The 11,542-nt window shown below is 38.5% G+C and overlaps 1 pseudogene; it reads left to right on the forward strand.

Annotated features, from left to right (window-relative positions):
• The first annotated feature begins 538 nt into the window (after positions 1-538).
• Positions 539-1,480, forward strand: LOC118651528 (annotated as a pseudogene).
• The last annotated feature ends 10,062 nt before the right edge of the window (positions 1,481-11,542 follow it).

Here is an 11,542-nt window from a genome sequence, read left to right on the forward strand (position 1 = left end):
CTCCCGGCGCTAACCCGGCCTTGGCCCAGTGGCCTGTGCACTTGACAGGCAGCGACTCCTGCTCCCGCCTCAGCCCCAAAGCAAGCCTGCATCACCCTGCCCCACCAGGGCGCACGCCTGCATGGTGAAGCCTACCACCTGCTCCAGAGAAGGGGGGCAGTAAAGAATGGGGGCGGGGGACAAGAAAGGGTAAAGAATGTGGAGCGTCCGCAATAAAGACTGAAGAGGTCCTTGAGAACCAGGCTCAGAAGCCTGACGGACAGGAGAGGTTTGTTCTGTTTGCCCCGCAGCTGCCTCTTAGGAAGGGCAGAGGGCATGGCTGTGAGGGCTCCCTGTGCGCTGAGTCCAGTTCCGCAGCCAACTGGAATTGGCCTCAGTTTCCTGGTCTGTAAAATGGGTTAAGTGTGTCCCAGTGCCTAAGCTGACCTTTGAGGGCCAATTGAGATACTATATAAAGAAAATGAGGGCTTCCTCTCGCCAGGCGTCCTTGTGGCAGTGACATGGTCTTTAAACCCTGCGTGCCAATCTCCGACTCACCACCGTGATGCCCAGGAAAGACAGGGCGACCTGGAAGTCCAACTACTTCCTTAAGATCATCCAACTTCTGGATGATTATCCAAAAGGCTTCATTGTGGGAGCAGACAATGTGGGCTCCATGCAGACGCAGCAGATCTGCATGTCCCTCCGAGGGAAGGCTGTGGTGCTGATGGGCAAGAACACCATGATGCACAAGGCCATCTGAGCACATCTGGAAAACAACCCAGCTCGGGAGAGACTGCTGCCCATATCTGGGGGAATGTGGGCTTTGTGTTCACCAAGGAGGGCCTCACTGAGATCAGGGACATGCTGCTGGCCAATAAGGTGCCAGCTGCTGCCCGTGCTGGTGCCATTGTCCTGTGTGAAGTCACTGTGCCAGCCCAGAACACTGGTCTGGGGCCAGAGAAGACCTCCTTCTTCCAGGCTTTAGGCATCACTACTAAAATCTCCAGGGGCACCACTGAAATCCTGAGTGATGCACAGCTGATTAAGACTGGAGACAAAGTGGGAGCCAGCAAAGCCACCAGCTGAACATGCTGAATATCTCCCCCTTCTCCTTTGGGCTGATCATCCAGCAGGTGTTTAACAATGGCAGCATCTACAACCCAGAAGTGCTTGACATCACAGAGGAAACTGCATTCCCACTTCCTAGAGGGTGTCCGCAGTGTTGCCAGAGTATGCCTTCAGATAGGTTACCCAACTGTTGCGTCAGTACCCCATTCTATCATCAATGGGTACAAGCGAGTTCTGGCTTTGTCTGTGGAGACTGATTACACTTTCCCACTTTCTGAAATGGTCAAGGCCTTCTTGGCTGATCCATCTGCTGCCCTGTGGCTGCTGCCCCTGTGGCCACCACCACCACTGCTGCTCCTTTGCCTCCTCAGCCAAGGTTGAAGCAAAGGAAGAGTTGGACGAGGATATGGGATTTGGTCTCTTTAATTAATTGCCCAAAAGCAACCAGCTCAGCCAGCTCTATTTGAGAAACAAGGAAATAAAGGCTTACTTCTCTTGAAGAGAGAGAGAGAGAGAGAGAGAGAGAGAGAGAGAGAGAGAGAGAGAGAGAGAGAGAGAGAGGAAGAAAGGAAGGAAGGAAGGAAGGAAAGAAAATGAGGGAAGACGTGAGAAAGAAAAGGAAGGGCGAGCAACACAAAAGGAAGATTGGAAGGAACCTGTAAACCTATTGTCACTTAAATAGGGAATATAGTCAATAGTGTTGTAATGATGGTATGATACCAGATCCCCAATACTGGAAATATCGGGGAACACTTTGTAAAGTATAGGATTGTCTAACCACTATTTTGTAACTAATATAAAACCTAAAACTAATACAAAATAATACTTAATGTAAATGAAAATAGAAGTGAAATTTTTATAAATTTCAAAGTTTAAATAAAGGCTGTAAAGGAAGGAAGGGGGAGAATACAAATAGTGTTTTTCATTTTACCACTTTATTGTCTTTTCAGTACATGAAAAAGACAGTTGTCTTTATATAGTGCTTTTATACTTTTCTAAGTCATTATCTCATTTGATGTTCAGGGCAACTTAAAGACAAGATAATTATTCTCTCCACTATTCAAAGAAAGGAAATCTTGGTGTCTGGCCCCAATGATTCAATTGTCACACCCTTATTATAAAGCAGGGTTAGTGAAATTTTGTGTGAAGGGTCATATCTATACTAATAAAAGTCTTGGGGGTGATCAGGCCAGCAGGGGAGGGCAGTTGGGGGCTATCAGGCTGGCAGGGGAGCAGATAGGCATCAATCAGGCTGGCAGGGGAGCAGAAGGGGGCGATCAGGCTGGCAGGCAGACAGGCGAGTGGTTAGTAGCCAGCAGTCCCAGATTGTGAGAGGGATGTCTGACTGCCGGTTCAGGGATCGGGCCTAACCTGGCAGTCGGACATTTCCTGAGGGCGTCCCAGATTGGAGAGGGTGCAGGCGGGGGTGAGGGACATCACCTCCCCATGCACAAATTTCGTGCACTGGGCCGCTAGTTGTTACTATAAAAATCCTACACAATACCAAGCAAAATGCTCTATTTCTTACTTAAAACAGTCTCTGTTGCCTTCATGTTTGTTTTGTTGTTATAGTTGTTTTCTTATTTTTCTCTTGTTAGAGAATATTCTGAAATACTGGTGATATTTGCTGACATTTAATTTATTTCATATATAAAAGTCAAATTAAGTTTCATTTAAGCCCTGGCCTATGTGGCTCAGTTGGTTGAGAGTCCTCCCCTGAATTTTAAGGTCAGGTCACTGATTTGATTCTGGGTCAGGCACATGCCCGGGTGTGGGTAGGAACAGGAGACTACCAGTTGATGCTTCTCTCTCACATTGATGTCTCTTCTTCTCTCTCTCTCTCAAAAATATCAATAAAAACATATTTTAAAAAGTCTTTACAAATTTGAATGAAGTTTGCAGTAAGAGGAAAACCCCAGATACTTTCAGGACATGGTGATAAGTGTGAGGGAGGTTCTTTGACAAGCGACTACCAAATACCACCAGGTACACTTGTATTCATTACTTTGTGATTCCAGCTGTCACACTGGAGGCCAATCTCTGGGAATTTGTCATTCAGTATAAGAAAAGTGTAGCACTGCCTGTGCAGCTCAATAGTTGAGCATTGACCTATGAACCAGAAGGTCACGGTACAATTCCTGGTCAGGGCACATGACCAGATTGCAAGCTAGATCCCCAGTGTGGGGCATGCAGGAGGCAGCCAATCAATGATTCTCTCTCATCATTGATGTTTCTATCTCTCTCTCCCTCTCCCTTCCTCTCTGAAATCAATAAAAATATTTTTTTAAAAAAGAGAAAAGTGTAGATATACAAAGTGAACATGCAGATGGCCAAGAGACATATGAAAAAATACTCAAAGTCACTAATCATCAGAGAGATGTAAGTTAAAATAACAATGAGGTAATCACCTCAAACATGTCAGAATGGTTACCATCAACAATTCAACAATTACAAGTGCTGGTGAAGATGTGGAGAAAAAAGAACCCTCATGCACTGCTGGTGAGCATGCAGACTGGTGCAGCCACTATGGATAACAGTATATAGTTTCTTCAAAAAATTAAATATGGATCTGCCATTTGACACAGTGATCCCACTGGTTTCTTATATTCTAGAAATATAAGAAACCAGAAACACCAATCAGAAAGAATGTGTGCACCCCTATGTTTATAGCAGTGCAATTTATAATAGCTAAGATCTGGAAACAGCCCAAGTGCCCATCAGTAGATGAATGGATTAAAAACAAACAAACAAAAACTTGTGGTACATCTATACCATGGAATACTATGCAGCACTAACGAACAAGGATCTCTTATCCTTTGAGGCAGCATGGCGGGACCTAGAGAGTATTATGCTAAGTAAAATAAGCCAAGTAAGAGAAAGACAAGTATATATCTCACTCATATGTGGAATCTAAAGAACAAAATGAACTGATGAACAAAATAGATCCAATGATATAGAAACATGAAACAGACTATCCAATCTCAGAGGGAAAGGGGGTGTGGATGGGTGGGAAGAGATCAACCAGACAATAATGTGGTGAAGGTCTGGGGTGGAGAGCAAGTGTGGGTTAGGAGGGATCAATGGGGGGTGGGGGACGCAAAGGGGATGTCTGTAATACTTCCAACAATAAAGATAAATTTTTTTAAATGGAAAAGGAAAGTACTGATTAGTCTTATTCTTTCTCACATAAACTTTTACGTGACATTGGAACCATCAGCAGCCTTTTTTTGTGTGTGACAAGTTTTAGCCTTTTCATGGCTCTAAGAGGCTAATTGTTTCATATTTAGTCATTTACATTACTGCATCCATCTTCTCTCATCTAAAACTTTTTGTAATTACTTATTTACTCTGTTTTATATTCCTATTTTTCTATGGGAATTAATGTCTTCAATTTTACTTTCTCTTTAGTGGGCTTTAAAGAGAAAAAAAGAATATATGTATGGTCAAATTGTCAATTAAAGTCAGATTCCTTTTCAGTCTTAAAAGCTCACATTAAACGAGGACACAAGCCAAATCAGGAGCAGCCTAGGGACTATTTACTAGAAAATAGCTCTAACTAACCATAACTGTGAATTTAAGCACAGATTTTCTTCACTCAGAGGAACCTTTGCTTAATCATACATTATCTCTGTAATTTAATGAACGTTTATTCTCCCATATTTATCTCTTCATTTTTAAACTGTTCTCTTCAATTGTATTTAATTTTACTTGCATTTAACTTTTTTTAATTGTAGCAAGAACACTTATTTAGGATATGCCTTCTTAACAAAGTTATAAATGCACAACACATTGTTAATTACAGACACAATGTTGTACAGCAGAATTCTAGGACTTATCTTCCATAACAAATTTATACCTGTTGAACATCAATCCCCTGTTGTCCCTCTCCCAACACCTGGCAACAACCATTTTACTCTCTGTTTCTATGAGTTTGACTCTTTTAAGGAACTCATAAAGGTGGAATGATACAGTATTTGTCCTTCTAAGTCTTGATTAATCTCACTTAACATAATGTCCTCCAGGTTCATCCATGTTGTTGCATATGCAGTATTTCCTTTTTTAAGGATGTGTAATATTGCATTCTATGCCACATTTCGTATCTCTTCATCTGTCTATGGACATTTCAGTTGTTACCATGTCTCACCTATCTATAATAAAAAAAGCATACTATGCTAATTAGAATGGCCAGCCGAATGACCTTCCGGGCATCCTTCCGGACAAAACCGTGGCTGTGAGGGCCAAGGCACAGGTAGTTAGGGGCAATCAGGCAGTCAGGCAAGCAGTTAGGGGCGATCAAGTAGGCAGGCAAAGGTGGTTAGGGGCGTTGAGGCAGGCAGGCAGATGGGTTAGGGGTGATCAGACAGGCAGGCGAGTGGGTAGGGGCAATCAGCTAGGCAGGCAGATGGGTTAGGGGTGATCAGGGAGGCATGTGAGTGTTTAGGGACAATGAGGCAGGCAGGAAGAGGCAGTTAGAGGTGATCAGGCAGGCAGGCCAGTGGTTAGTAGCCAGCAGTCACGGATTATGAGAGGGATGTCCAACTGCTGGATTAGGCCCGATCCTGCAGGGAACCCTGTGGGATCGAGCCTAAACTGGCAGTCGGACATCCCCTGAGGGGTCCCAACTGCCTGCAAAAGGGTGCAGGCTGGGCTGAAGGACACCCCCACCCCTCCTGTGCACAGTTTTGTGCACCGGGCCTCTAGTTGTGAATAATGCTGCAATAAATATGGGATTGCAGTTATCCCTTTAAGATCTGGATCTCAATTCTTTTGGATATGTACCCAGAAGTGGAATTGCTGGATTACATTATAGTTTTATTTTTAGTTTATTGAGGAAACTCTATTCTGATTTCCATAATGGCTGTACCAATTTACATTTACAACAACATTGTACATGGGTTCCAATTTCTTCACATCATTGCCAACACTTTTTGTTTTATTTAGGATAATAGTATTCTAACAGGTATGAGGTGATATATTATTGTGGCTTTGATTTGTATTTTTTACATGATTATGAAGTTGAGTATATTTTTATGTACCTGTTGGACATTTGTATGTCATACTTGGAGAAATATCTATTAAATTTTTTTCTCACACACGTCTCTTTCTTTTTTTCTTAATTTAAATTCTTTATTGTTTAAACTATTATATAAGTCTATTTTTCCCCTCATTGACCTCTCCCTGCCACCCTCACTCCCCAGCACATGTCCTCCCCCCCACCCCCCAATCTATGTCCATTGGTTATGCTCATATGCATACATATAAATCTTTTGGTAGATTTCTTACCCCCTCACCCTCTGCATTTCCTCATAGGTTGGACAGTCTGTTTCATGCTTCTATGATTCTGGTTCAATTTTTGTTCATCAGTTGATGTTGTTCATTATATTCCACAAATGAGTGAGATCATGTAATATTTATCTTTCTCTGACTGGCTTATTTCACTTAACATAACGCTCTCCACGTCCATCCATGCTATTGCAAATGGTAAGAATTCCTTCTTTTTTACAGCATCGTAGTATTCCATTGTGTAGTTGTACCACAGTTTTCTAATCCACTCATCTGTTGTTGGGCACTTAGGCTGTAGTAAATCTTAGCTATTGTAAATTGTGCTGCTATGAAAATAGGGGTGCACATATCCTTTCTGATTGGTGTTTCTGTTTTCTTGGAATATATTCCTACTAGTGATATTACTGGGTCAAATGGAAGTTCCATTTTTTATTTTTTGAGTAAACTCCATACTGTTTTTCACAGTGGCTGCACCAGTCTGCATTCCCACCAGCTGTGCAAGAGGCTTCCTTTTTCTCCACATCCTCTTCAACACTTGTTTGTTGATTTATTGATGATAGCCATTCTGACAGGTATGAGATGGTACCTCATTGTTTTATTTTTAACTCTGTTGATTCTTTCTTCTGTTTTGTAGAAGCTTTCTTAATGTGATATAATCCCACTTGTCAAATTTTGCTTTTGTTGCTTATAGTTTTGTTGCTTATAGTGTCACATCCAAGAAATTATTGCTGAGACCAATGTCATGAAGTTTTTATCCTATGTTTTCTTCTTAAATTTTTACAGTTACAAGTCTCAAGTTTAGATATTTCATCTATTTTTACTTTATCTTTTTTGTACAATGTAAGATAAGGGTTCGATATCATTCTTTTAAGTGGATATCCAGTTGTCCAACACTATTTGTTGAAGAAACTATACTTTCCCCATTGCGTATTCTTGACACATTTTTTGAAGATCAGTAGGTGTATTCTGGGGCCTTTATTCTGTTCTATTTTTTAATATGTTTGCTTTTATGCCAGTACCATGCTGTTTTGATTACTGTAGCTTTGTAATATATTTGGTAGTAAGGAAATGTGATGCCCTTAGCTTTGTTCTTTTACTGGATTGCTTTGGTTATTGGGGATGTTTTGAGGTTCAATATTAATTTTATAATTATTTTTTAATTTCTCTAAAAAGTGAAAATTGAATATTTATAAGAGATGCATTGAAAGTACTATGGATATATTAATAATATTAAGTCTTACCATTCATGAACATGGGATATCTTTTCATTATTTTGTGTCTTCTTTCTTTCATCAGGGTTTTATAGATTTCAGTGTGTATCTTTCATCTTCTTGATTAATTCCTAAGTACTTAATTCATCTTGGTGCTATTATTTAAGTTTAGAAAGTCAATATTTTTTTACAACACAGTTGAGTTTTGTATGTTGATTTTGTATCCCAGAAATTTACTCAATTTGTTTATAGATTCTAAGTTTTTTGTTTTTTGGTGTTTTTTTTGTTTTGTTTTGTTTTGTTTTGTTTTTTTGTTGTTTTTTTTTTATGAGTGTAAAGTCTCAGTTATCTACATATAGAATATGCCATTTTCATAAAGAGATAATTTTACTTCCTCTTTTCTGACTTGGATACTTTTCATTTCCTTTTTTTACCTCAATGTTCTGGATAGATATTCCAGTAATACATGGGATAAAGTAGTGAGACTGGACATTCTGGTTTTGTCCTTGATTTTGGAGGAAGTTTTAAGTTTTTTATCATTCAATATAAAGTTTGCTGTAGCTCTTCACATATGACCGTTATTATGCTACAGTAAATTCCCTTCTATGATTTGTTGAGAGTTTTTAGTTATGAAAAAGTGCTGGATTTTTGTAAAATACTTTTTTTCTGCTTCTATTGAGATTATTTATCTTTTTTTTTTCCATATCAAATGTCCTCATTTTTACCCCCTGACCTGCTTCATGTAAATTTAGATACTACTACTCAGCACCTTAAGAAATATTTTTGTAAGCAAAACATATACTTAATTTGGAAGGCCTATATCACTTTCTAAATAATTCAAGTTTGTTTCTCTCATACAAAAGTGGATAATCATATCTTTAAAGATATATTTTATAATATTTACTATAACATTAAAAATGAATCATTTAACCCCTAGAAGTCAATTTCACAAACTTCTCCATATACTCTCCCTATACCACAATATATTCTTCACCCCCAGTAAATCCTCACACCACTAGATATTATCATGTGATTGGCAACTAGTGAATAGATTTATTCCAGGTCACACAAGTGAATCTGTTATAGGGTGGGGCAAAAGTAAGTTTACAGTTTTTTGTGTGGAAATAATATAATAATTAATAAATAATAATAAAAGAATAAACTTTGTTTTTCATACTCTCAATTGTAAAACTACTTTTGCCTCACCCTGTGTTTCTTCTGTTTATAAATAATTGCTCTAAAGTTCCTACTGGCAAACATTATCTTTGAGGAATAGTCATTCAAGAAGGGGATCAAATCTGGAATTTTACTCTATCATTATCACCTTCTTCAATTCCTACCACATTATCAGTTTCTGGTCTCTTGTTAAGATCAAATTTGAACCTCAGTGCTACAACTTTATAGTTCTTTCTGTCTATCCCACAGCTTTCTAGTGTGGGGGCTAAAAAAGTTTTAATAATTTTCTTCCCACCATCTAAGTTCTTCTGGCTGAGCTAATCATCAAATTAACAGAGACATATTAACAGGAAAAAAATCAAACACATGTGCATGGGAAACAAACATAAACATGAAAATTCCGAACACAATGAGGTGATGTTGGTATATAACAGATTTTTGGACAAAGCAGAAAGCAGGGGAAGCGGGTAGTAGTCTTCAAAACTGAGAATGGGTGATTTATTGTTATTTGGGGAAAACAGGAACATACACGGCAGGAAAATTCTTGCTGGGCAACTCAGAAACGGACACAATGGGTATCTAGCTAATAAGCTTGGAGTCTTCCCGCTAGGGTGGGTATTTTAAAGGTGATTAAAACAAGGTTATATTCCCAAATCAGATTCTTCTGTCTGAACCTCTTGGGCAGGAAAGAGGGGGAAACTCAAAGGTTCTTTCTGAGCCTTCTGTTTTCTCAATAAACAACTTGAAATCAATATCCCAAAAAGCAGATTGAGGGTGGCAGAATTTTGTTTTCTTTCAGCTTCACATTTCATGTAATTTCTAATTTCTAAGCTATTATTCATAAGTTTAAAAACAAATTTAAAAATAAAATCTCAAAATAGATTCCCAAAATTAATTTTAATATTTCTCTTTTTAAAAAAATATATTTTATTGATTTTTTACAGAGAGGAAGGGAGAGGGACAGAGAGCTAGAAACATCGATGAGAGAGAAACATCGATCAGCTGCCTCCTGCACACTCCCCACTGAGGATGTGCCCGCAACCAAGGTACATGCCTTTGACAGGAATCAAACCTGGGACCCTTGAGTCCACAGGCTGACGCTCTATCCACTGAGCCAAACCGGTCAGGGCTTTAATATTTCTTAATATTCATTTTATTTATATACTTTATACCACCTATCACAGAAAAATAACTAAGTGTCATACACAACTGCCTACAACTAATCAATGACCCAGAATTTATAATTGCTAACATTTTTAAAGGAAATCTGCAGTGTATTTGGTTAAGCAGTTTAAAAACTTTAGCAAATTTATGTCAAAATTAAGTTTTGTTTAATTAATGTTCTTCCAATGAGCTATATATATTCCATATGACAATGTATGTATCATATGGCAATGTATATATTTGCTATTGAATCACATAATATATAAAAATATATTATATAAAAATAATATATAAAAATATAAAAATTATATAAAATTATAATATATAAAATATAAAAATATCAATATAGGGATTTTATACCATTGTGATTTAATCTACTTACTAATAACAGGAAAGGAGCAAAGGGAAGGCCAAATATTATAGGCATGTCATTTGTGCAGCTTTGCCAGGAAGCTGCAGTTTAATACTCCCAGGTAGCCACCAGAGGGGACTGGACACTGAAGTCTGAGTGACAGAAGGAAGGTACTTGTCTGTTGGTCACACTGGGAAACAGATCATTGGCGGAGTAGGTGTGGCCGCTGCACGCATAGGGAGATCTGAGATATTTAATCTCCTGAGCAAAGACATTTGCTCTCTTTTGCTTTGTGCTCTCACTTCCTATGTTTTTGGGACTCTTAGGACGCTTATTGCAGGGGGTGTGCTCTCTTGCCTCCTATGCATTTGCCCACATGGCTCACAGCCATGGGGACACCACATAATTGACTAATGGACTACAGCCTGATGCTAAACCAGACCCAGCTCCACCATGAAACAGAAACTCTGGAAACTGGCTTTGCTTCTAGCTTTACTGAAGGATGTAATTCCAATAAAATAAAACTTTCTACCACATTTTATCCTCCCGAGGGGACCTCCAGAAATGCTTATTCCAGAGGTACCCTAAAAACCCCACTCCCACTAGCAACAGAGAATACTATACATACTTTTCTCCCATAACATAATGACATCACAAAGAATAAACACTTTTTTAAACTACCAAACTCAATTTCAATATGGAAACACTTGTTTTCGAAAGACGAAATAGGTCCAATTCATCCTGTTACGTTCCATCTTAGTTTACAAATAAGGAATAAAAAATAAATAAATAGATGGTATATAGATAGATAGACAGACAAATAAGTAAATAGATAAATAGATAAATAAAACAATTCATTTTCCAAAAAATAATGAGGAAAACCCTTGACAGAATTAGAGTAACCAATGAATGCATGGTCTTCAGGAGTTGTGAACCAAATGAAATTGTTTTACTCTATATACCATCTTATACATTTACTGAAATTGAAAATGTGGCAAATTATGCTGAAATATTAATTTGTTATAGCATGGATATATTTAATGATAGTATTTAAAATCACAGAAAATGAGGATGTCACCTAGTGAGTAGCATTTATATTCTGAAGAATAAACTTTATGTATTGACTAATGTTTAAAAGTTGTTCCAAACCATTGCCTTTTATGAAGTTCATTCTTCCAGACTGAGTACTTTGTCTCAGAGCTTCTTGTTTAATACCTTGCCATGTAGTTGATGCTTCTGTAGGTCTATCATTTGATGCTCTTAGCTGTGTGATAGCAAGTAATGGAACTAGATATTTGATTGCATG

The sequence above is a fragment of the Myotis myotis genome, unplaced genomic scaffold, assembly GCF_014108235.1.
Source record: "Myotis myotis isolate mMyoMyo1 unplaced genomic scaffold, mMyoMyo1.p scaffold_m19_p_3, whole genome shotgun sequence".
NCBI lineage: Eukaryota > Metazoa > Chordata > Mammalia > Chiroptera > Vespertilionidae > Myotis > Myotis myotis.